The sequence below is a fragment of the Macaca fascicularis genome, chromosome 14, assembly GCF_037993035.2.
Source record: "Macaca fascicularis isolate 582-1 chromosome 14, T2T-MFA8v1.1".
Classification (NCBI taxonomy): domain Eukaryota; kingdom Metazoa; phylum Chordata; class Mammalia; order Primates; family Cercopithecidae; genus Macaca; species Macaca fascicularis.
In genome coordinates this window covers 132,268,760-132,296,703 of record NC_088388.1, presented here as the reverse complement: position 1 = coordinate 132,296,703, position 27,944 = coordinate 132,268,760, and the positions used below count along the sequence as shown (strand labels likewise).

Sequence of the window (27,944 nt, the reverse complement as noted above, 5' to 3'; positions counted from 1 at the left end):
GAGGGGGGAGCAGCGTGAGGAGGGGAAACGGCCTGGACCCAGCAGAGAGGCCCGAGGAGCAGCGTGAGGAGGAGGGAGCAGTGTGAGGAGGGGGGAGCAGTGTGAGGAGGGGGGAGCAGCGTGAGGAGGGGAAACGGCCTGGACCCGGCAGAGAGGCCCGAGGAGCAGCGTGAGGAGGGGAAACGGCCTGGACCCGGCAGAGAGGTCTGAGGAGCAGCGTGAGGAGGGGCGAGCAGTGTGAGGAGGGGGGAGCAGTGTGAGGAGGGGAAACGGCCTGGACCCAGCAGATAGGCCTGAGGAGTAGTGTGAGGAGGGGAAATGGCTTGGACCCGGCAGAGGCCCGGGGAGCAGTGTGAGGAGGGGGGAGCAGCGTGAGGAGGGGAAACGGCCTGGACCCGGCAGAGAGGCCCGAGGAGCAGCGTGAGGAGGGGAAACGGCCTGGACCCAGCAGAGAGGCCCGAGGAGCAGCGTGAGGAGGGGAAACGGCCTGGACCCGGCAGAGAGGCCCGAGGAGCAGCGTGAGGAGGGGCGAGCAGTGTGAGGAGGGGGAGCAGCCTGGACCCAGCAGAGAGGCCCAAGGAGCAGTGTGAGGAGAGGAAAGGCCTGGACCCGGCAGAGAGGCCCGGCTTTCCCACAGCCTACGTTCTGATGTAGGGCTCCAGCCAGTCACCCAGTCAATCAACAACCCAGTCACTGTGAAAGTGTCATGGGCATTACGCAGAGAACTGCGTAGGATTGTGTGGAGTGACGGGAGGGCTGCTTTCCGTTGGGTAGCTAGGGAAGATGGCTTCAAAGTCACATTTAAGCCTCCTCACGTTGCTGAGAAGGGGCCAGTCGGACACAGCTCAGCAGAGAAGAGCTTTCCAGGCAGAAGTGCTGTTTCTGAAGACCTGAAAGTAGAAGTGGATTTGGTCTGTTTGAGCAACAGAGTGAGCCGTGAGTGGGAAGGGAAGGAGACAGCGGCGGAAGAGAAGGGTGAGTGACAAACCAGGGCTCTGTAAAGCGGAGGGAAGGTTAGATTGCATTCTTCGGGTGCTGGGAAGTCACTGGAGAGTTTTAAGCTGGGCAAAGCCTTGATCTGATTTATTTATTAGAAATACCCCTCTGACAGCTGGTAGAGAGTAGACTATAGGAGGGTGAGAGCAGAGGGAACAGAGAAATGACAGTGCCATCCACAGTCCCAGATAAGTGTTTAGACCAGGACAGCCACAGCAGAGGCAGAGGGGAGGCCAGTTTGGATCTGTGTGGGAGGGAGGGGCGACAGCCTTGCTGAAAGGCTTGCCACGAGAGTGAAGAAAAGAGAGGAATCAAGAATGACCCCGGCTTTTAACCTGAGCAACTGAGAAAGAGGACTGAGGGAGGAGGAGGTATGAAAGGGGACAGACGTCAAGAGTTGTAAGGTCTGAAAGGGTCATTAAACTTCCCATTGGAGGTGTTGGGTCAGATGCCACTAGACGTGTGGGCCTGAGATTCCAGAGGGACCCTATCAGTGTAGATACAGGTTAGGGAATTGTCCTCGGAGAGGTGGTATTTAAATCCTAGAAGGGGAGGGTAGACAGAGAAGAGAACGGGTGCACACAAGCCGCTGAGTGTGGCGTAGAGGTAGGTAATTAATGATGTGACAAAGCGGCCTCAGTGGCACGGTGGGGACAGAAGCCCCATGGGAGTGGGTTGATGAGAAAGTGGAGACAGTGACTATTGACAAATCTTGGGCTAGAAGGCAGAGGGGAAATTCTGATGGCACAGGGGCATGTGCTGATGGCTGAGTGGAAGTTTCCCAGGACATCATAGCTCTAGGGCTCAGGAGCACTGTGGGTGCCAAACTGTCCTATCCAGTTCCCCTCTACGGGATGGGTGTGCCCATCCCCTGGCTGCTTTGCATGTTGGTGGCCCATGGCTCACAGGTGCCTCCCACCCTGCTCATCCCTGGAGAGGTGCCCTTGACTGACATAGCCCCCCTGCCCAAGAAATGACAAGCTCCTCTGCCAGGAGTGACCCTCAGCCAATGGCTGGCACAGGGATACAAAAGGCCACCTGCTTGCCTTAAAGACGGGGCGTTTCTGTGTGCTCTCCAGGATCAGGCCACGGCTAGAGCTCACCTGATATGACATCCTTCATCACTTCTTTCCCCAATCCTGTCTCGCTTTCCTTCTTTAATTTTTTTCTTGGATATTTCCACAATAAAATACCCCCACCCCATTGCCTGGCTTAGGCTTTGCACCTAGAGAACCCATTCTAAGACTGGATGCCAGGGGACTCTAAGGTTGGAACTCAGGAATTAGGTCACTCACCACTGGCTGGCAAAAGGACCCCATCATAGCGGCAGGTAGAGTATTAGCAGTTGCTGGTATGTGTTAGCAGTGCAATTGCTAAGACTGTCACCTATGTAGAACTGAGGCAAGGCACAGGCAAAAGGGATATACTGGTTCATAGACCATCTTATATTTGAGAGGTTCTGAAGAAAGACTACTGATAGGAACAGTGGGATGGAGTGGCCGAATGCCCTTGAGGCTTTGAAGAGAGGAAAGGCAGCACCAAGGGCAGCCAATCTCTAATTTAAAGCAAAGAAGAGTCAGCGTGCCTCCTTGGTGGCCTTAAAGAGACTCCCGTATGCAGCAGGAGGGCAGAACAAGCTGAAGACCAGACCCAGGCTTAATTGTTAGAGAAGCAGAATTCTGGAGCAGGCTGAATCTCAGGCCAGATGAGTCTCATATACCAAAGTCAGGGTGTAATAGGGAAGGACTGAGGCCCACCGTCTGGGATGGGAACAGAGAGAAATGTGTTGGAAGACTTTGAGCCTCCAGATTCCCCAAAACCTCTGGTTCTGCCAAAATGGCCTTTCCCCCTTTCTGGAAGACAGAACCCCCTTCTTGCTTGAAGAACACGCAGCTGCTTCAAATGAAGCAGGTATTCTACAAGAAGTTCGTGACTTCCTCAGCCGCTTTCCCATCCACAGATGCCCCATTTGTCCCTTCTTATCACTTAGACCAATAAGAGAGTCAAGGCTCAGCATATCCCCCTAGGCAAGCGTTGGGTCTGCTAAGAGAGGAGAGGGATTTCTTCAGTGAGCTGAAGGATCTGACTAGTGTGTGGGGGGGTGAATCCTGAGGGTGCTGGGCCAAGGGGGCCAGACTGGAAAGCCCTTCAGGGGAGAGTTTGTTAATATGGGGGCACCCACCAGTGATACGGGTTTTAATAATCTTGCTAGGGCCCCATAAGGCAATCCTTATGGCTGCTGAGTGGTTCCTAGAGGCTTGCTGAGAGTGATGGCCCACATGAAATGAAACAGATGTGTCAGAACTCCCTTGCAGATCATGGCTAAAGGGATTCAAAGGCTTAGGGAAATGGGCTAGAATGGATCCACTCTAGAATACCAGAAGACCCACCGGCTGCCTGTGCTTTTTGATTGGGCTGGACGACGCTCCATTCACCAGGGAGATAAAGGATGGTTGGTGAGAGGGTCCCAGCATGGATGAGCAGCTCAGCACAGCTGTCCTCGGGAGGCCGAGGCTGAGCTTGAATGTGCTGATGCAGAGCGGGGTGTCTGCGGAAGCCTACAGAAGCTGTCATGATTTGTGGGGAATCGTGAGCAGCAGTCCTTCTGAAGCCCAGAATAAGAAAAGAAATGGCACCAGTGCCACCATGAAATATTGGGCTGAAAATCCAACTGATGTGGTTAAAAAGTAAATCCATAAAAGGTTAAAAGAAAGCAAAACAAAACATTGATTATCTTCAAGTAATATGAATATATATATACAGAAAATCTGTGAGACTCTATGGACAAACCATTGGAAATAGTAAGAGAACCAAGCAAGATTGCTGAAGCCAAGGTGGAAGTTCTTTATACCAGCAACAAAACAACGTGTTTTAAAAGGCACCTTTATAATAGTGACGACAACAACAGAACAAGAGAAAACAATGGGCAAAATCTTTATCAGTTAAATGGCAAGATTTCATTGAGAGACAAGAGAAGGTCTAAAATCACATGGACCTCAGATTAAGACAAATGAGCATCCCTGTCTCCATGTGTCGGTCATTTCCCTGAGGGGTGGTCCCTTGAAGGACCTGGCTTTCTGTCAGGACTGACAGTTTTGTCTTACACGGGCCTGTGTGTTTGACACCTCTCCCCAGAGGCCAAGTCCCTGCTCTTTTCTTAGAGATTGGACCCTTCCCCTCTCGCCTACCTCTCTCTCTGTCAGATCAACTGGAGCATCAACCCATGCTTAGGACTCTGGTTTCCAATTCTTTCTTCGCTTTTGGCTAAAGAAGTTATAAACTCAGCTATGCATTCAGAGGCACGCTTGCCACATCCTATCCAGCATTCTAGATTTTATGGGCAGAGGCTTTTTAGGCTATCTGGTTGGCCTTGTTACCAACACTGAACACCTCCATCCTTTCTTTGTCTTTGTTCGAAGTATGCTGTTTTACTTTTCTAGATTGCATATTTGTAAAAATATTTTCCAATCTGATGGTGTCTGTTTTTCAGAGGATCATTCACATTGAGTGAACTGTTATAGTTTACACAGCATTCTACCTTATTCTGTATTTTTTATTCATTTTATTTTGTGGTTTCCCAATCATCCTTTCCCTTATTTTTGCTGGTTACTGTTTATTTTTCAGTTGTTATTTATTGCTTTTTAACCCCTTATTAAATTTGAGAGTTCAACTATCATTTTCCATTCCATTAATGATAATGTTCCATTTGTAAGTACTCAAATCCATATTTTCTTCATCACTATTAAATGATAACAAATGCCAACCTTTTCCTCTATCAAGACACTCAGTTATCTGACGGTTCTCTCCACCTTGCCCGTGGTGAAACGTTAGGACATTTTTACTTCCCGACTCTTCTCTTCCCCAACTTGAATGATGCATTTGGACATTTTTACTGATGTCTCTCCATCTTAATACCCAGGTTTTGCTGAGAGAGTTTCATACATTTATTCTAAGCTATTATTAGAATTTATCTTTCAGTACATAGGTCTCTTTTATTTAAGATCCTTATTTCTTGGATTACTTATTTTCAGATGCTAATTTTCAATATATATGTACTTATAGGCATATATAAAATATCTCTGAATGCATATAGGTACATACATATATGGATTTGTGTATATTTGTTGCTCACCACTTCCTTTTCTCCATCATCTTTTATTTGTGTTTGGATTTTTTTTTGAGAGTAAAGTCTTTCTTATATAGGTTCATAGGTGCTATAATCTCTGGACCATGCATTTCTACAAGTATCATTTTTGGCTTCTGGTGTCAACAGCATGGCAGCAGCAGCAGGTGCTTTTTAACCCTCTTTCAAGGCATTAAGGTGAGACGAGTCTCAGCTGACTTGCTCAGCTCTTCTTCAGCTCCCTGGAGGTCAGAGAGAACAGGCACAGTCCCGTGGGCTGTTATTATCTTCCCCTGGGGTTTACCTATCTCTGCACACTAAACTTTCTCCAGGAGCCACCAAGTGCCTCGTCTGGCCCTGGGACTTTTCCAACACATGTCCCTAAGCCAATGTGTTGCAGAGATTAAAAAAAAAAAAAAAAAGGAGCCTCAGGTTAAATCATGAAGGTAGTAGAGATTACTTATGAGGACACAGAGCAAAGGGAATGGGCAGTGACTGAGAAGAGAATCCTGGGTTCACCAGTGTTTAAGGAGTAGGCAGAGAAAAGGGGGCCCAAGAAAGAGGAAGTGGTCAGTAAGGTCAAGTATAAGAGAAAGGTCACAGGCTGGGATGAAAATTGAGTTAACTTTTCATAGGAACTATACATTTCAATGACTCTGTCTCATTTACTAAATAAACAGGAAGGCCAATTTTCCCAGGGTTCCTTATTCTTACATTTCTCAGACTCCTTGGAGTATTTACATGAATTCCAGAATCGATCCTGGATATCTTCAATACTTGCTGGTAGGCATGGAAACTCAAGAGCCTGCATCCAGCCCAAAGGAGTCTGGGGTGGCGGACCTTGTGTCTCAGGATGTCTGCTGCTCCGGCTGCTGCTAGTGCCTGTGTGGGGACAGACCACGTGTCCAGAGGTGGAAGGATGTAAGTGCCAGTGCTGTGCTCTGTAGGCCACGGGGAAAACTACACACTGCTTACGTAAAGTCCTAGCTCTGTCTGTGTGCTTTTGTTTCCTTTCAGGACACCCAGTTTCTAGAATCTCAAAGGGTAGGGAGGCTCTCTCCATTTTCTTCCTGTCTGTCTCCATATAATTTTTTGGATTTGATTAGTTGAGTAGAGGGAATAACATCCAAGTCCTAAATGCAAATGGATGTTCCTGGGAGAGAGAGGGGACCAATGAATGACACCACATTGAATCAGTTGGGGTTTCAGCAGGAGACACATAATGGGAGGAAGATGTGTTTATAAAGGGATGTTTTCATAGGTGTGGGGGGGTGTAGGAAGACCATGTGAGTGGTGCAGGAACCCAGGGCAGTTAGTGGCTGGCCGTCAACCCCCTTAGGCCTGGAGGCAAGAAGTGAAGGAGAGGCTGCTATAATTGGGGAAGAGAAGAAGTCACATGGAGCGGGTCACCTTGAGAAGAGCAGTGACCAGAGCTACAGACAGCCCCAGATAACCTCACCAGTGTGGAGCCAAGGAAGCAGATACCTAGATCTTATTTTCCTTTTGCCCTTCAATCTCCTGCCAAGGATTTCCACAGGCTGAAGCCAACCAGCATCCAGAAGGCACAGGAGTGCATTGATATCGTCCAGATAATGGAAGAGAACAGGGAGGGAGGGCTAGAGAGTGGATATTGAGAGACAGAGGATAGCCGGCCCAAGTGTGATCTGCTTACAGAATGTATGACAGGTTGACGCTCAAATAACATGTTCTGTCACATAATATAAGAACCAAAAAATTGCATGTTAGACTGGCAGTTTAGAGCCCACTGGCAACCTTGTTGAAAACAAGTGTAGTAGAATAATCAGGAGAGGAAGCCAAATTGCAATGGACTGACTCACAAGGAAGATAGTGAATGATAAAGACCCTCCCAAGAAGCCTGAGATGATAGGGAGAAATCTAGATGAGCCAGATCTAGGAGACTGCAGGATGTAGCATATTGCAAAGATGCCCTCAGTTCTTTACCCCTTCCTGTATTCAAAGTCTTTGCCATACAACTTTCTAGTGTCTCCCCTCTCTACTCTGGACTTGATCAGGCTTGATCAGTGGGGTGTCAGCAGATGTTATACAAGCAAAGCCTTGAAATAAGGCCATGCTTTGGAGCTTGCTTTGTTGTGCTTGTGCCATTGGCATGAGAACATGCCTATGGTAGCCTGCTGGGAGAGCAGAGCCACATTGCTCTAATTGCTCCAATTGGAACCAGCCTATATGAGAAGCCAGTGTTGATCAGCTGATCCTCAGATATGTGGGCAAGCCCAGTCAAGATCAGGAGAGACGTCTAGCTGACACCCAGATGACGCCTGAGATGGAATCCCATGTTTCCAAGTGTTTATGATTTCAAGTTTTTATGAGTAATAAATACTTATTGTTATATGCCACAGGCATTTTGTAATTAATTTTTAATACAGCATTATTGAGGCAATCAATAACTGATGCACAGGGTAAACTGATATTTTTATTAAATTCTCAAAGGATTGAATACTTAAGTGTAAAAATTGTACCCATATAAGTACTAGAAGAAAGCATGAGTAAATTCTTACATAATTTGGGGTGTGGGGAAAAAATCTTTTTAATATGACTTAAAATCCAGATGCAATGTAAACAAATTAGTACATTGACTTCATAAAATCAGGAAAATTTGAGAGGGGGCAAGATGCCTGAATAGGAACAGTTCTGGTCTGCAGCTCCCAGTGAGTCCAACACAGAAGGCACGTGATTTCCGCATTTCCAACTGAGGTGCCTGATTCATCTCATTAGGACTGGTTAGACAGTGGTTGCAGCCTGCAGAGGGCGAGCAGAAGCAGGATGGGGCATTGCCTCACCTGGGAAACGCAAGGGGCTGGGGAACTCCCTCCTCTAGCCAAAGGAAACCATGAGGGACTGTGCAGTAAGGGACAGTGATATCTGGCCCAGATACTGTGCTTTCCCCATGGTTTTTGTAACCTGAAGGCCAGGAGATTCCCTCGGGCGCCTACACCACCAGGGCCCTAGGTTTCAAGCACAAAACTAGGTGGCCGTTTGGGCAGACACTGAGCTAGCTGCAGGAGGTTTTTTTGTTTTGTTTTTTGTTTTTGTTGCTGTTTTGTTTTTACCGCAGTGGTGCCTGGAGCCCCAGCAATACAGAACCATTCACTCCCCTGAAAGGGGACTGAAGCCAGGGAGCCAAGTGATCTTGCTCAGTGGGTCCCACCCCCACAGAGCCCAGCAAGCTAAGATCCACTGACTTGAAATTCTCACTGCCAGCACAGCAGTCTGAAGTTGACCTGGGATGCTCAAACTTGGTGTGGGGAGAAGCGTCCACCATTACTGAGGCTTCAGTAGGCGGTTTTCCTCTCACAGTGTAACAAAACCACTGGGAAGTTTTGACTGGGTGGAATCCACCACAGCACGACAAACCACTGTAGCCGGACTGCCTCTCTAGATTCCTCCTCCCTGGGCACGGCATATCTGAAAGAAATGCAGCAGCCCCAGCGGGGGCTTATAGATAAAACTCCTATCTCCCTAGAACAGAGCACCTGTGGGAAGGTTAGGCTGTAGGCACAGCTTCAGCACACTTAAAAGTTCCTGCCTGCTGACTGAAGAGAGCAGCGGATCTCCCAGCACAGCACTTGAGCTCTGCTAAGGGACAGACTGCCTTCTAAAGTGGGTCCCTGACCCCTGTGCACCTCCCAGCAGGGGTCGACAGACACCTCATACAGGAGAGCTCTGGCTGGCATCTGGTGGGTACCCCTCTGGATGAAGCTTCCAGAAGAAGGTGCAGGCAGCAATCTTTGCTGTTCTGCAGCCTCTGCTGGTGATATCTAGGCAATCAGGGTCTGGAGTGGACCTCCAGCAAACTCCAGCAGCCCTGCAGAAGAGAGGCCTGACTGTTAGAAGGAGAACTAACACACAGAAAGCAATAACATCAACATCACCAAAAAGGATGCCAACGCAAAAACACCATCCAAAGGTCACCAACATCAAAGACCAAAAGTAGATAAATCCACAAAGATGTGGAAAAACCAGCACAAAAATGCTGAAAATCCCCAAACACAAGAATGCCTCTTCTTCTCCAAAGGACCACAGCTCCTCGCCAGCAAAGGAACAAAACTGGATGGAGAATGCGTTTGATGAATTGACAGAAGTAGGCTTCAGAAGGCGAGTAATAACAAAATCCTCCAAGCTAAAGGAGCATGTTCTAACCCAGTATAAGGAAGCTAAGAACCTTGATAAAAGGTTACAGGAACTGCTAACGAGAACAACCGGTTTAGAGAAGAACATAAATGACCTGATGGAGCTGAAAAACACAGCATGAGAACTTTGTGAAGCATACACAAGAATCAATAGCCAATTGATCAAGTGGAAGAAAGGATATCAGAGATTGAAGATCAACTTAATGAAATAAAGTGTGAAGACAAGATTAGAGAAAAAAGAATGAAAACGAATGAACAAAGCCTCCAAGAAATATGGAACTGTATGAAAAGACCAAACCTACGATTGATTGGTGTACCTGAAAGTGAGGGGGAGAATGGAACCAAGCTGGAAAACACACTTTAGGATATTATCCAGGAGAACTTCCTCAACCTAACAAGACAGGCCAACATTCAAATTCAGGAAATACAGAGAACACTACTAAGATACTCTTTGAGAAGAGCAACCTCAAGACACACAATTGTCAAACTCAACAAGGTTGAAACGTAGGAAAAAAATTTAAGGGCAGCCAGAGAGAAAAATCAGGTTACCTATAAAGGGAAGCCCATCAGACTAACAGTGGAATGCTCTGCAGAAACCTTACAAGCCAGAAGAGAGTGGGGACCAATATTCAACATTCTTAAAGAAAAGAATTTTCAACTCAGAATTTCGTAACCAGCCAAACTAAGCTTCAAAATGAAGGAGAAATAAAATCCTTTACAGACAAACAAATGCTGAGGGATCTTGTCCCCATCAGGCCTGCCTTACAAGAGCTCCTGAAGGAAACACTAAATATGGAAAGAAAAACTGGTACCAGCCACTGCAAATACACACCCCAAAATATAAAGACCAATGCTATGAAGAAACTGCATCAACTAATGTGCAAAATAACCAGCTAGCATCATGATGATAGGATCAAATTCACACATAACAATATTAACTTTAAATGTAAATGGGATAAATACCCCAATTAAAAAACACAGGGTTAATCTCCTCCAATGACGATGGAAGAACTTCTTCTGGCAAGAAAGACTCAGAAGAATTTGAGTTTCAACATTCCCACCTTCATGAAGATCTTTCCATATGTCCTATTCCAATGTTCAGATCCCACTACTTCCCAGTTAAGGCCTTCACTTTAACAGCAGACATCTTACTAAGTTGGTGCTGTGTTCTAAATGCTGATGTCTCCTTTCCCCAAATTCATATGTTGGAACTTAACCCCCAGTATGATAGTGTAAGAGGTGGGGCCTTTGGGGAGCGATTAAATCAGGAGGGTTCTGCCCTCATGAACGGAATGCATGTCCTTATAAAAGAGGTTGAAGGGGGTTAACTTGCCCTTCCATTGTGTGAGGATGCAGCAACAAGGCACGGTCTGTGGTGCAGAGAGTGAGTCCTCTCTAGAAATCGAATCTACAAGTGTCTTAATCTTGGACTGCCCAGCCTCCAGAACTGTGAGAAATACATGTCCGTTGCTTATAAATTTCTCAGTCTAAAGTATTTTGTTACAGCAGCTCAATCAGATGAACAGAGTTGGGAATTCAACTTGTGTTGTAGTTCAGCTATTCACAAGATGAGACTCTGGGCTTGGTTTTCAGCAGTCTCAGCTCTGTGGCTAGAGGAGATATGAGATTCTTTCAGGACAGATATAGAAACTTTCAGGTCATTTATGCAGTGCTTAACCTGGAAATCTGAGTCCTTGAGCACATCTTTTCTTCCTCCCCACACTGTCCAGTGTGATTAGGAGATCCTGGTCAAAGTCATTATACTCCTTAGTCTGACAAAAATGTTCTGTTGTATCAAATATAGTCATGTGTTGCTTCAAGATGGGGAAATGTCCTGAGAAATGCATCATTAGATGGTTTCATCGTGTGATTATCAGAACATACTTACACACACGTAGATGGCATAGTCTATTACACACCTAGGCTGTATGGTAGAGCCTATTGCTCCAAACTTGTACAGCATGTGACTGTACTGAATACTATAGGCAACTGTAACACAATGGTAAGTATTTGTGTATCTAAACATGTTTGATAGACAAAGTGCAGTAAAAATACAGTATTATGATCTTATGGGAGCCGAGCACAGTGGTTCACACCTACAATCTCAGAACTTTGGGAGGCCAAGGCAGGAGGATTACTTAAGCCCAGGAGTTTGAGACAAGCCTGGGCAATATACAAGACCTCACCTCAACAACAACAACAACAAATTGTTTTTTGTTGTTGTTGTGGCATGTGGCATGTACCTGTGGTCTCAGCAACCCAGCAGGCTGAGGTGAGAGGATTGCTTGACCCCGGAAGGTCAAAGCTGCAGTGAGCTGTAATTGTGTCACTGCACTTTAGCCTGGGTGACAGAGCCAGACCCTGTCTTAAAAAGAAAAAACTTTATGGGAACATCATTGTAAGTGCAGTCCATTACTGACCGAAATGTTATTACTCAGTGCATGACTGCACAAGGTTACCAGAACCTTGCCGCTTATAAGTATTTGGTTAGGAGGAGCCAGTGGTTATATTGTGCCTATCTCTATTGCCACCTCATGTAATGAACTATCGATGCTCTTTTTACTACTGGAAAATGAATCCCAGAAATCTCAGAACCAATTCTGATAACTCACCCTTAAGATTCCGTTCTTCAAGAATCACTCTTAGCACCAAACATCTGTATTATTGAGGCTTTTCTGGAGAAACAGAAACAATAGGATATCCATATCATCTACATCTATGTTGACATCTTTATCTACACTTATATCTATATTAACTTATCTGTCTATCCCAAAAGAGGTGAAAACCCTACTGAGCCTGGTGATAGCTGGTTGTCCAAGACAGAACTCAAGTTCAACCTTAAACTTACCCATGTGTGTATAGAGAGTAAAACATTTATTTTAGGGAATTAGGTCATGTGATTATGAGGGTTGGGAAGTCCAAATCTGCAGAGCAGGACACCAAGTTGGAAACCTAGGCAGAACTTCTATGTTGCATTCTTGAGGCAGAATTCATTATTCTTTGGAGAACCTTAGTTTTTTCTTGTAAAACCATTAACTGATTGGATAAAGCCCACCCACATTATGGAGGGTAATCTTCTTAAAGTCAGCTGACTGGAAATGTGAATCACATCCGAGAATACCTTCACCGTGATATCTAGACTAGCAGTTGACCAAACAACTGGCAACCATAGCATAGCCAAGATTAATGATCACAAAGAACAAGAGAAAAATGACTTATCACACACAAGGAACAATAATACAATTAATAACTTTCCATCAGAAATAATGAAGGCCAGAAAGTGGTGAAGTGACACTGATGCCATAAAAGTGATAAAACAACAACAAGAGTCAATCAAGAATTTTATATTCAGCAAACCTATTCTTTAAACAAAAGGTGACATATTTTTAAATAAATAACAATTGAAAAAAATGTATTGCTATCATGCTTGTGTTACAAAAAATATTAAAGAGATTTCTTTAGACTGAAGGGAATGAAACTTTATAGTAACTCAAATCCACATAAAGAAATGAAGAGTACTGGTAAAGTAAATATGAGCAAATAGAAAAATCTACGTAAACAACTAGACAGGAGATTAATAAGGAAATAGAGGTCTTGAACAACACTACGCCACTACGCACCAGTTGCACCTACTTGACATATGAAGAACATTCCGTTGAACAACAGCTGAAGCACATTTTTCTCAAGTGCACATAGAGCACTCTCCAGGGTAGACCATATTTTAGGCCACAAAGCAAATCTTAATACATTTAGAAAGATTGAAATCACACAAAATATCTTTTCTTATCACAACGAAATAAAACAAGAAAATAGCAGAAGGAAAACTGGAAAATCCACGAATATGTGGAAATTAAATAATGCATTCTTGAACACCAATGGGCTAACAGGAAATCACATGGAAAATTAGAAAATAATTGAGACATATAAAAATGAAAACACCATATTCCCAAACTTATGGGATGCAGTGAAAACAGTGCTAAGTGGAAAATTTATGGCTAGGAATGCTACATTAAAAAGAACAAAGATCCCAAATCAACAAACTAAATTTATACTTTAAGGAACTGGAAAAAGAAGAACAAACTAAATATAAAGCTAGGAGAAGAAAGGAAATAATAAATAAAGATTAGGGCAGAGATAAACAAAATAGAGAATAGGAAAATAATAGAGATAATCAACAAAACCAATAATAGGTTCTTAGAAAAGACTGACAAAATTGACAAACCTTTAGATAGACTAATTAAAAACAGAAAGGGGACTTAAATAACTAAAATCAGAAATAAAAGAGAGGACATTATGACCAATTTTATAAAAATAAAGAGGATTATAAGAGAATACTATGAACAACAAATTGGATAATCTAGATAAAATGGACTCTAGAAATATATAACCTACAAAGACTGAATCATGAAGAAATAGAAAATCTGACCAGACTTACAACTACTAAATAGAATGAGTCAATAATAAAAAAAATTCCCAACAAAGGAAATCTCAGGACCAGATGGCTTCACTGGCAAATTCTACCACACATTTAAAAAATTAACACCAATCCTCCTCAAATTCTTTGAAAAAGTTGAAGAGGAGGGAATACTTCCAAACTCATTCTTTTAGATGAGCATTGCCCTAAAATAACGTATACTGAAGCCAGCCAAATACATTACAAGAAAAGAAATCTAGAGACCAGTGTCCCTGATAAATATTGATACAAAAATCCTCAACAAAATATAGCAAACCAAATTCAACAGCATACTAAAAAGATTATACACCATGACCATGTAGAATTTATTTCTAGAATGCAAGGATGTTTCAACATACAAAAATCAATCAATGTAATACATTACACTAGTAGAATGAAGGAAATAAAAACACATGATCATCTCAATTGATGTGGAAAAAACATCTGACAAAATTAAACACTTCTGATGATAAAAACACTCAGTAAACTAGTAATAGAAGAAAACTACCTCAACATAATAAAGACCATATATAAAAAGCTTATAGTAAGCATCATGCTCTATGGTGAAAGACTGAAAGCTTTTCCTCTATGGTTAAAAAAAAGACAAGGATGTCTTGCTTTTGCCACTTTCATTTAATACAAAACTAGAGGCCTGGTGCGGTGGCTTAAGCCTGTAATCCCAGCACTTTGGGAGGCTGCTGCAGGCAGATCACTTGAGGTCAGGAGTTCTAGACCAGGCTGGCCAACATGGTGAAACCCCGTCTCTACAAAATATACAAAAATTATCCGGGCATGGTGGCAGACTGCTGTAATCCCAGCTACTTGGGAGGCTGAGGCAGGAGAATCATTTGAACTCAGGAGGTGGAAGCTTCAGTGAGCTGAGATCGCACCACTGCACTCTAGCCTGTGCAACAGAGCAAGAATCTATCTCAAACAACAACAACAACAACAACAACAACAACAACAACAACAGAACAAACCAACCTCCGCCTCCCACCAAAACCCAATATAATACTGGATGGAAGTTCTAGCCATTGCAATTAGGCAAGGAAAAAGGGCATTCAAATTGGAAAAGAAGTGAAATCATCTGTGATTACAGATGGCATGATCTTACATGTAGAAAACCTAATGGTTTCACATACAAAAAGTACCTGTTAGAATTAATAAACAAATTCAGCAAAGTTGTAGGACACAAAAACAACATGTAAAATCAGTTACCTTCTATATACTAAAAATGAATAATCAGTAAAGGAAATTAATAATATAATTCCGCTTAAAATAGCACCAAAAACACTTAAGAATAAACATATCCAAAGAGGCAAAGGCCTTATGATACAGTTTGGATAGTCGTCCCTGCCAAATCTCATGTTGAAATGTAATCCCCAGGGCTGGAGGTGGGGCCTGGTGGGAGGTGATTGGATCATGGGGGTGCATTTCTCATGAATGATTTAGCACCATCCCCTTGGTGCTGTTCTCGTGATAGTAAATGATTGCTTGTGAGATCTGGTTGTTTAAGAACTGTATGGCACCCTCCCCCACTCTCTCTCTTGCTCCTGCTCTGGCCATGTGATGTGCTTGCTACCACTTGGCCTTCTACCAAGAGTAGAAGCTCATGAGGCCTCCCCAGAAACTGGGCAGATGCCAGAGCCATGCTTGTACAGCCTACACAACCATGAACCAATTAAACCTCTTCTGTTTATAAATTACCCAATCTCAAGTATTCCTTTATAGCAATGCAAGAATGGCCTAATACACCTTATATACTGAAAACTACAAGATATTGTGAAAGAAACTAAAGAGAACACATGTAAATGTGTTCACGGATTAGAATACTTAATATCATTAAGATATCAATACTTCCCTCAGTGATCTACAGTTTCAGTGTATTTTCTATAAAAATTCATTTTTTTTCTTTTTTTGCTGAAATAGAAAAATCCATCCTGAAATTTATAGGGAATCTCAAGAGACCCCAAATAGGCAAAGCAATCTTGAAAATGAAGAATTAAAGATGGAGGTTTCACACTTGGGGGTTTCAAACATCTTACAAGCTACGGTAATCAGAACAGTATGGTACTCGTATAAAGACAGACACATAGCCCATCTGGTCTGGTCCCGCCGCCGCGGCCGCCAGCCATGAACTCCACCCAGCTAAACAAAGGCCCCTCGTATGGCCTCTTGGCTGTGGTCACGAACCGGCTCCTGTCCAAATATGACCTCCAGAAGGAGGCAGAGCTCCGCAGCTGGATCGAGGGACTCGCTGGCCTCTCCACGGCCCCGAGTTGCAGAAGGGCCTGAAGGACTGGATTATCTTATGCACACTCATGAACAAGCTGCAGCCGGCCTCAGACCTCAAGATCAACCGCACCGTGCAGAACTGGCACCAGCCAGAAAACCTACGGCATGAACCCCGTGGACCTGTTTGAGGCCAGCCACCTGTTTGAGAGTGGGAACATGCTGCAGGTGCAGGTGTCTCTTCTCGCCCTGGCAGGGAAGGCCAAGACTAAGGGGCTGCAGAGCGGGGCGGACAGTGGTGACAAGTACTCGGAGAAGCAGAAGTGGGACTTGACGACGCCACCATGAAGGCCGGCCAGTGCATCATCGGGCTGCAAATGGGAACCCTCAAATGCACCAGCCAGTCCGGCATGACCGCGTACGGCGACAGGAGGCATCTCTACGGACCCCAAGAACCACATCCTTGCCCCCCTACGGACCACTCGACCATCAGCCTCCAGATGGGTGAAAACAAGTGCGCCAGCCAGGTGGGCACGATGGCTCCCGGGACCCGGCGGCACGTCTATGACACCAAGCTGGGAACCGACAAGTGTGACAACTCTTCCATGTCCCCGCAGACGGGCTACACACAGGACGCCAACCAGAGCTGCCAGGTCTTCGGCCTGGGCCGGCAGACATACAACCCCAAGTACTGCCCGCAAGGCACAGTGGCCGATGGGGCTCCCTCGGGTGCAGGCGACTGTCCCGGCCCTGGGGAGGCCCCTGAATATTCCCCTTACTACTAGGAGGACACCGGCTGCTGAGGCTCCCAGCATGCTCTCTCCCCACATTGTCTCCCCGCCTAGGTTTTTGGGTTTTTCTGTGTTTTCTTTCTTTCTTTCTTTTTTTTACCTATTCAGTGCTGCCAATCAACCAAGCGTCTGTGAGTGGCGGCGTTGGATCAGGCAGCAGGGCTTTTTTCTCCTCTTGCCTTGGTTCCTTCGCAGGACTGAGCCACCAGGCTGTGGGGGAAGGGGTCAAGGCTCTATCCCAATGCGTGTAGGGTGAGGGTCCCTGTTGGCACGTTCAGGCTGTGGGCAGAACTGTGCTGGGAGAAGAGACCTGGGCATGGAGGGAACCGGTCCCGGAAAGTTTCCAGTTGCCTCGCCTCTTTCCCTCTTGTCAGCCGATCAGTTTGTGGTTTCTGTACCCGCAAAAGTTTCAGGAAGTATTTATCAAAGAAAACATATATATACAGAGTTTTTTTTTTTTCCAGAGGAATGGGGCGGGGACAGTGGAGAGGTGCTGGAAAATGAGTCCCTTGGGAGAGGGAGCCCAGCCACGATGCTAAATAGCTCAGGCTCCTGAGTGGCTGGATTTCCCTAGGACCCTCAGACCAACAGACCTCAGACCCATCTCATGGCCTGGTGGGGAAACTGAGGCCCGTACAAGGAAGTGGAATTATGAGTTGTTGGGGTCAAGCCTGAACCCCTATCCATGCTAATCTCTCCCCACCTCCCGCCCCTGCCACTGTGGCCTCAGTAGGTTTTTGTTGTTGTTGCAGGCTGGAGTGCAGTGGGGCGATCTCGGCTCACTGAACCTCCACCTCCTGGGCTCAAGGGATTCTTCTACTTCAGTCTCCCCAGTAGAGTGGCTGGGACTGCAGGTGCTCCACCGCGCCTGGCTAATTTTTGTATTTTTAGTAGAGATGGGGTTTCACCATGTTGGCCAGGCTGGTCTCGAACTCCTGACCTCAGGTGATCTGCCTGCCTCGGCCCCACAAAGTATTGAGATTACAAGCATGAGCCACCGCGCCTGGCTCCTCAGTAGGTTTTAAGGGGCCCCAGCCCTTCTTTCCCCTTCCAGGCCTGACCAGCTATACTGCTCTGGTTCCCCGCCCCTCACACAGTCCACCAAGTACTGCACAGGAAACCCCACCCAGGGGCCCTGCACCATGAGATAATGAGAAATAAGGACTGTGGACCAAACGCAATAAAACTTCTGTTTGTAAGAAGACAAAGAAGAAGAAAAAAAAGACAGACATATACACCAATGGAAAAGCATAGACAGCCCAGAAATAATCCCTCACATATATGGTCAAATAAATTTTGACAGTGGTCCAAGAGTATTTAATGGGGGAAAAACAGCTGTTTAAAAAAATAGTGTTGGAAAAACCGGGTATTTCTATGCAAAGAAATAAAGTTGACCCTTAACTTAAACCATATACAAAAATTAACTCAAAATGACTCAAAGACCTAACTGTAGGCACTAAAACTATAAAACTCTTAGAAGAAAGCACAGGGGAAAAGGTTCATGGCATTGAAATTGTTAATGATTTTTTTTTTTTGGGTGCGGGGGTAAAACACCAAAAGCACAGGCTACAAGAAAAAACAGATAAATTGGATTACATCAAAATTCAAAACTTTTGTGCATCAAAGAACACTATTAGTAGATGGAAAAGGGACCCATGGAACGGGAGAAGATATTTGCAAATCATCTATCTGATTAGAGGTTCGTGTCCAGAATGTATAAAAAACTCTTACAACCCAACAACAACAACAACAACAACAAACCCAAATGACTTGATTAAAAAGTGGACAAAGAACTTCACAGACGGTTCTTTCAAGAAGATATACAAATGGATAATAAGCACATGGAAAGAAGCACAACATCACTAGTCATTAGTGAAAAGTATATCAAAACCACAATGAAATACTACCTTATACCCATTGGAATGGCTACTATATACATATTCAAAACAACAGAAAACAATAAATATTAGTGAGAATGTAGAGAAATTGGAACCCTTGCACACTGTTGGTAGAAATGTAAAATGGTGCAGCTGCTGTGGAAAACAGTATGGTGGTTCCTCAAACAGTTAAAAATGAGTCTGACTGCGGTGGCTCATGCCTGGAATCCCAGCACTTTGGGAGGCCAAGGCAGAAGGATCATTTGAGGCCCGGAGTTCAAGACCAGGAAGACATAGGAAGACATAGGAGACATAGGAAGACCCTGTCTCTACAAAATAATAATAATAAAAAAAACTCAGCTGGGTATGGTGGTGCACGCCTGTGGTCCCAGCTACTCAGGAGGCTGAGGTGGGAGGATCACTTGATCCCAGGAGGTTGAGGCTGCAGTGAGCTATGATCATGCCACTGCATTCTAGCCTGGGCAACTGCATGAGATCCTGTCGCTAAACAATATTTTTTTAAATGAAATTATCATATGATTCAGAAATTCCACTTCTGGTTATATACCCAAAAGAACGGGAAGCAGGATCTTGAGGAGCTACATGTACAACTATGTTCATAGCAGCATTATCCACAAAGCCAAAAGGTGAAAGCAACCCACATGTTCATCAATGGATACATGGATTTTAAAAATGCGGTGTACACAATGGAATATAATTCAGCCTTAAAAATGGAAGGAAATTCTAAAATATGCTACTACGTGGATGAACTTTGAAGACATGCTAAGTAAAATAAGTCGGCCACAAAAAAAAAAAAACAAATACTGCAAGATTCTACTTATATAGAGTACCTAGAATAGTTAACCTCATAGTGAAAGAATGTAAAATCATGTTGCTAGGAGCTGAGGGTAGAGAGAACGGGGAGTTATTGTTTAATGGTAGAATTTTAGTTTTATGAAATAAAAAGAGTCCTGGAAATGGATGATGGCAGTGGTTGCACAACAGTGTGAATGTGCTTAATAACACTGAGCTGTACATTTAAATATGGTTAATATGGGAAATTTCATGTTACGTTATTTTACCAGAGTTAAAAACAATAAAAAGAAGTCTATATAAATATATACTTCACTTCTTTTAACTTCTTTTATAAGATTACATAAAGCAATTATTATCACATTGTATTATTGGATTTACAACATAATATAGATTTAATACGTATGATAATTGTACAAAGGAAGCTGAGGGGATGAAGGTGTACTGGAACAGGGTTTCTATAGTTTACTAGAATGAAGTTATTTTGATGTAGACTGTAATTACTTTGATGTAGACTGTAATTAATTAAGATGTATGTTATAATCCCTAAATCTGCCACTACCAAAAGTGCAAATATACTGTTTAAAAAATCAAGAGGAATTAAATATTACACTAAAAGTATCTATTTGATACAAAAGAATATAATAAATAAAGAACAAGGAATAAAAAACTCATGAGACATATAGAAAACAAATAGTAAAATGGCAAATGTAAATTTAACCATATCAACAATAACATATGTGAATGGACTAAATAATCAAAAGGTGGAGATTGTTAGACTAGATGAAAAAAAGATCTTACTCTATGCTATCTATAAGAGGCATATTTTAGCTTCAAAGACACAAGAATTTAAAAATAAAAGGGGGAAAATATATGCCATGCAAACAATAACCATAAGAGAGCTGGAGTGGCTATATTAATAGCAAAATATATTTTAAGACAAAAATATTTCTAGAGACAAAATGATATTTCATAATGACAAAAGGAAGATATAACAATTGTAAACATCTATACCTGAAACAAGAGAGCTGTCAAATATTTGAAGCGATAACTGACTGAATTGGAAGGAAAAATAAACCATTCAGCAAGTAAGAGACCTAAACACTTGACTTTCAATAACTGAAAGAAAAAGTAGACAGAAAATCATTAGATGAATAGAAGACTTGAACAACAGTATTGACCAGCTTCATCTGAGAGCGAGAGAACACTTGAATCAACCAATGACAGTGGAATACATATTCTTTTAAGTATACTTGAAATCTTCTCTAAGATAGATCATATGCTATACTATCAAATCTCAACAAATTTAAAAGAAATGAAATAAAAAAGTATATTCTCTGAACACAAAAGAATTAAATTAGACATCAACAGTGGGGAGAAATCTGGGAAATCTTCAAATATTTGTAAGTTAAACAACATTCAGGGATCCCTCCTTATCCTTGCTTTCACTTTCTGTGGTTTGACAGACAACTCAACTCAAATAGATCATATGCCTAAATGTAACAGCTATTATAAAATGATAAAACTCTTTTTTTTTTTTTTTTTTTTTTTGAGACGGAGTCTTGCTCTGTGCCCCAGGCTGGAGTGCAGTGGCCGGATCTCAGCTCACTGCAAGCTCCACCCCCCAGGTTCACGCCATTCTCCTGCCTCAGCCTCCCGAGTAGCTGGGACTACAGGCGCCCGCCACCACACCCGGCTAGTTTTTTGTATTTTTTTAGTAGAGACGGGGTTTCACGGTGTTAGCCAGGATGGTCTCGATCTCCTGACCTTGTGATCCGCCCGCCTCGGCCTCCCAAAGTGCTGGGGTTACAGGCCTGAGCCACCGTGCCCGGCCAAAACTCTTAGAAGAAAACAAAATATTCTTCATGACCTAAGATTGAGCAGAGTTCTTAGATATTATGCCAAAAACATATTTCACATGTGAAAAAAATATATTTCCAGTAAATGGAAAATTCCAGAAATAGACAATTCATAAGTTTTAAAGTATAAGCCATTTTCAGCAGCATGATGAAATATTGCTCTGTCCCGCTTGGGAAATAAATCATTCCTATGTCCAGCGTCTCTGTGTTGTCTGCGTTACCCACTCATTACCCACCCACTCGGCTGACCTCTTGGTTATCAGTTTGACTGTCCCAGTGTCACCGTACTTGTGTTCGAGTAACACTTATTTTACTTTATGGACCAAAGTACAAGAGTTGTGATGCTGGCAATTCAGATATGCCTAAGAGAAGCTATAAAGTGCTTCTTTTTTTTTTTTTTTTTTTTTTTTGAGACGGAGTCTCTCTCGGCCGCCCAGGCTGGAGTACAGTGGCCGGATCTCAGCTCACTGCAAGCTCCGCCTCCCGGGTTCCCGCCATTCTCCTGCCTCAGCCTCCCGAGTAGCTGGGACTACAGGCGCCGCCACCTTGCCCGGCTAGTTTTTTGTATTTTTAGTAGAGACGGGGTTTCACCGTGTTGGCCAGGATGGTCTCGATCTCCTGACCTCGTGATCCGCCCGTCTCGGCCTCCCAGAGTGCTGGGGTTACAGGCTTGAGCCACCGCGCCCGGCCTAAAGTGCTTCTTTTAAGTGAAAAGGTGAAAGTTCTCAGTAAGGAAAGATAAAAACTATATGCTAAGTTTGCTGAGATCTAAGGTGAGAATAATGAAGCTGTGATGAAAGAAAAAGAAATTCACCCTAGTTTTGCTGACACACCTCAAACTGCAGAAGCTATGGCCACAGTGCCTAAGTGCTTAGTTAAGATGATAAAGGCATTATATTTGTAGGTGGAAGACAGGACGTGTACTGATGGACAGGAATCGGATTTGGTACTATCAGCGGTTTGAGGCATCCATGGGGGTCTTGGAACATATTCCCTGCGGATAAGGGTATACTATTGTACTTCTAGATAACCCTTGGTAAAATAAGTCAATGTATTTTGGATTGAGTTTATAAGAATATGCAACTTACAGAATACAACTAAAGTTATGTTTAGAGGGAAATTTATATCTAACACCCACATTAGAAAAAAAGGAAGACCTCAAATCAATAATCTAAACTTCCACCTAATGAACTAGAAAAAGAACAGCAAACTAAGCCCAACACAAACAAAAGTAAAGAAAGAAAAAACAAACAAGAATTAGGGACAATGAAATAGAAAACAGAAAAATAACAGAGGAAAAACAAATACGGAATTTCAATGTAAAGCAAAGGTGGTCTTTGAAAAGACTTTTTAAAATTTCACACACCTGTACACAGGTTGAGCAAGGAAACCTAGAGAACAAAACAAATTACCAAAATTAGGACTGAAAGACAGGACATGACCACCAACACTATAGATATTAAAAAGTTTCCGTGGAAATACTACAAATAACAAATTAGACAATCTAGGTGAGTTGAGCTGTAGCTTCAAAACAATGCCTATCAAAATTCCAGCAGGCTTTTTTTTGGTAGAAATTAGCAAAATGATCCTAAAATTTCCATGGAAATGCAAAGAAATTAGAATAGCCAGAAAAGTATTGGGAAAAAAGATTTATACTACTTGATTTCATTTTACTACCAAGGTATAATTATCAAGACAATGTGGTGATGGTGAAAGGATAAGCATAGCCCAATGAAGTAAAATTGAGAATGCACAAAAGAATAAACTCTCATGGTCAATTTAATTTTTAACAAAGGTGCCAAGGCAATTCAGTGGGGGCAAAAACCAGTCTTTTCTACAAATGGTGTTGGTATAATTATATGTTCATAAGAAAAAGCATATACAGATCTTTACCTACAGCATATCCACAAAAACAACTCAAATAGATCCTACGCCTAAATGTAACAGCTACTATAAAATGATAAAACTTTTAGAAGAAAACAAAATATTCTTCACGACCTTAGATTGAGCAGAGTTCTTAAATATGATGCCAAAACATATTTCATACTTGAAAAAATATTTGAATTCATCAAAATTAAAACATTTTGCCTTCAAAAGAAAACATTAGGAAATTGAAAGACAAGCAAGAGACTGGAGAAAGTACTTGCAAATCATAATCTGATAAAGGACTTGCATTCAGGATATATAAAGAACTCGATACTCAATAAAAAGAAGACAACTTAATTTTTTAAAAAAATAAATATTTGAATATTATATCAACTTTTATATATAAAACATATATATGTTTTATGTGTATATATATCATATATATCAAAATCCTTACATATAATGATATATAAAAATCTTTACATATGTTATACGTACATAAAGATTTAGATATATATAAAACATACATAAGTTATATACATGTTGGTGTAATAGCTAACACCTATATATCTAATATATAGTTTATTAGCTATCTAATATATATCATATATATCAAAATCTTTATATATAAACATATATAGAAATCTTTATATATGTTATATGTATATAAAGATTTAGATATATAAAAAACATACATGCAAGTTATATATATGTTGGTGTAATATCTAATATGTAGTTTATTAGCTATCCAATGTAATATAAACAGATTATCAATATTATAAGCTATCAGAAAAATGCAAGTTAAGGCAGATGATATGCCTCTTTACACACCAACTAGAATGTCTATTATTAAAAAAATGTTGTGAGGATCTGAAGAAACTTCAGCCTTCATACCTTGCTGATAAAAATGTAAAATGTTACGGAAAAAAGTTTGACATTTCTTAAAAAGTTAAATGTATATCAAATATTTAAAGAGGAACTACTACTCATCCTTTTACAGACGCTTCCAAAAAACAGAAGAAAAAAGAAAGTATTCCAACTCATTCTATGAGGTTTAAAAAATAAAGAGGAATTGAATGGTACAAAACCCTGATACCAAAACCGGACAAGGACATCAGAAGAAAATAAATTATTGCCCAATATCTCTTATAGATGGAAATATTCTCAACAAATAATAGCAAACTGAATTCAGCACATATAAAAAGGATTGTACTTTATTACCAAGGGGGATTATCCCTGGAGTTGGTTTAACATTTGAAAATCAAAAACTAATGTAGTACACAATATTAATAGAGTAAAAGCCACAACCACATGGTTCACCTCAATAAATTCAGAAAAAGCATTGGACAAAATCCAATGCTTTTTGATTACTAAAACACTCCAAAAAGTGGGAATAAAAAGTGAACTTTATAAACCTGATAAAAAACATCTATGAAAAAATTCTCAACTAATACTATCCTTAATGGTGAAAGACCATACTTTTCTCCTAAAATCAGGAGCAAGAAAAAGATGTTTACTCTCTTCAGTTCTATTTAATAATGTATAGCCAGGACAATTAGGCAAGAAAAATAAATGAAAGGCATTCAGATTGGAAAGGAAGAAGGAAAATTATTTGCAGATGACCTGATCTTGTATATAAAAAATTTTAAGGAATTCACTAAAAAACTTTTACAAGAAATGAGTTCAACAAAGTTGTGGCATACAAGATTATTATTCAAAAATCCACTATACTTCTATACACTAGCAATGAAAAACCCAAAATGAAATTAAGAAAAAAATTCCACTTAAACTAGCACTAAAAAGATAAATTCCTAAGAATAATAACAAATGAAGTGTGAGACTTGCACACTGAAAATGACAAAACTTTGTTGTAAGAAATTTCGGATCTAAATAAATAGAAATAAATGTCTATGGATGGAAGACTTAATATTATCAAAAGGGCAGTACTCCCCAAATTGATGAATAAATCCCTATTAAAATGCCAGTAGGCTTTTTTTATATTCTAAAATTCATATGGAAATTCAAGGATCCCACAATAGCTAAAACAATCTTAAAAAAGAACAAAGTTGGAGAACTGAAACTTTGTGGTATGTTAAAGCATACTACAAAGCTACAATAATCAAGACAGTGTGGTACTGGCATAAGGATAGACACAATGGTTAATTGAAAGTCCAGAAGTAAATTCTTACATTTATAATAAACTGATTTTTGACAAGGATGACAAGACAATTCAATGGATAAAGAATATTCTTTCTAATAAATGGTGTGGGGACAACTGGATATCCACATGCAAAAGAATGAAGTTGGGTCCTCTACCTTACACTATAGATAATAATTAACTAAAAATGAATCATAGACATAAACACAAGAGCTATAACTATTAAACTCTTTGAAGAAACATAGGATTAAATCTTTATGGTCACAGGCTGGGCAATGGTTTCTTAGATTTGACACCAAAAGCATAAGAAACAAAAATAAAGAGAGATAAATTGGGCTTCATAAAAAATTCAAAACTTCTGTGCTTAAAATAACATCATTAAGAAAGTGAAAAGGCAACCCACAGAATGGGAGAAACTATCTGTAATCATATATCTGATAAGACACTTGTACAAGGGATACATAAAAATTCTAACAACTCTACAATAAAAGATAAATAATCCAATTATAAAATGAAAAAGGACTTAAGTATATATTTATCCAAAGAAGAGATACAAATGACTAATAATCACATGAAAAGATACTCAGCATCATTAGTGATTAGAGAGAGACAAATCAAAACCACAATAAGATACCACTTCACACTCACTAGGATGGCTAAAATCAAAATGACAGGTAATAATGCTGGCAAGAATGTGGAGAGATCAAAACCCTCACACATTGATGATGGGAAAGTAAAATGATTCAGGCATTTAAAAAACATTTTAACAGTACCTCAAAATGTTAAACACAGGGTTACCATATGACCTGGGAATTCTACTGCTAGATATAAACCCAAGAGAATGAAAACATATGTCCATACAAAAACCTGTACACAAATGTTCACAGTAGCATTATTCATACCAAAACATAGAGACAATCCGAATGTCCATCAGCTGATGAATGGATAAACGAAATGTGATACATTCATATAATGGAATACTACACAAGGAATTAATTGCTGATATCTACTATAATGTGGATGACCCACAAAAATGTTACCTTCAGTTATGAAAGACCAGATATTGTATGATTCTATTCATATGAAATGTCCAGAATAAGCAAGTCTATAGAGACAAAGTAGATTGGTGGTGGCCTAATGCTGAGAGAGAGGGTTGGGGAAAAATAAGGGTTGACTACTAATGGGTACGAGGTTTTGTTTTTGGAGTGATAAAATTATTCTAAAATTAGGTCGAGGTGATGGTTGTACATCCATCCAGTGAATATACTAAAAACTACTGAATTGTATATTTTAAATGGGTGAATTTTATGGAATGTGAATTATGTCTCAATAAAGCTGTTAAGAAAAAGTAAAACATGTTAAGCATAAAGTCTAGTCCCAGGAATTTACTCAAGAGAAACAAAATATATTTCCATTCCACATATTTTTTCAAATGTTCATCACAGATCATGGTGGATGGGAGGAGGACTAGATTGTATTTCCAGACAGAGCAGCATGTGGAGGCTAGCATTACGAATTTTAGCTCCAGATTGACTGCAAGAACAAACAAGCTGTCGTGAGAGGACCCACAGACCCTCTGAAGCAAGTGGACTTCTCCTGCAGGACCCGGGAGACATCCCAAATACCGTGAGTGCCCCGACTGTGGAAGTGGGAAAGGGAGGCCCTCCTCTGCTGAACACACACCCCCACGGAGAAGCTCAAGGACTATTTGTGGGAGACGTTTCTGACTTTACCTGGAGCTGAGTCAACTTAGAGAGCCGAGCCGAGCGAAACGCAGGGGTAGAGAAAGCAGCAGGAAGGCCCTGGGAGCTCGCTGGGTCCCCAAGCAGCCCATTCCTGCCTGGCACCGCAGGGATCGTTCAGGAGGGTGGCCAGAGGAGCAGGGAGTAGAACTCCACAGCGAGAAGGAATTCTCTAGCTGAACTTTGTAACAATTTGAACCGGGTGAGAAGCCTCCTGGTCGGAACATGGGGGCGGGCAAGAATCCCGCTTGCAGACTTCACAGCCGGAGAATAACTAAAGCCCTTTTCTTTCACAGCTGGGAGGCTTAAAGCCTCCGGCAAGTTTTCAAGCTGTATCGCCCTCCGACTGGAAAAAGACTGAGGGCTATTCGGAGGACACAGAGGGAGTGAGACTAGTCCTTCAGATTCTGTAGGAGCTGGGTGAGGCCTGTGACTGCTGGCTTTGCCCCACTTCCTGGACAACCTGCATGACTCAGCAGAGGCAGCCATAATCCTCCTAAGTACACAACTCTAGTTACCTGGGAATCTCACACCCATCCCCACAGCACCTGTAATCCCAACTACTTGGAAGGCTGAGGCAGCAGAATTGCTTGAACCTGGGAGGTGGTGGTTGCAGTGAGCTGAGACCATGCCACTGCCCTCTACCCTGGGCGACAGAGTGACGCTCCTTCTCAAAAGTAAATAAATAACGAAAGAAGCACAAAGAACACCTGGGAAATTCATTGCAAAAAGATCTTTGCCTGGGCACACTGTCATCAGGTTATCCAAAGTTAAGATGAAGAAAAGAATCCTAAGAGCTGTGAGACAGAAGCACCAGGTAACCTATAGAGGAAAACCTATCAGATTAACAGCAGATTTCTCAGCA

General features: G+C 41.9%; 1 long non-coding RNA gene and 1 pseudogene across 1 annotated transcript; one reads left to right on the top strand and one right to left on the bottom strand.

The window, feature by feature from the left end:
- Window positions 1-4: 4 nt before the first annotated feature.
- On the bottom strand, window positions 5-27,238 carry LOC123568668 (uncharacterized). The gene is made up of 3 exons (XR_006692086.3): window positions 27,071-27,238; window positions 11,901-11,963; window positions 5-6,001 (listed from the first exon to the last, which is right to left on the bottom strand). It is a non-coding gene; the product is annotated as an uncharacterized lncRNA (long non-coding RNA).
- Window positions 15,875-16,776, top strand: LOC102130521 (calponin-2 pseudogene; annotated as a pseudogene).
- Window positions 27,239-27,944: the final 706 nt, after the last annotated feature.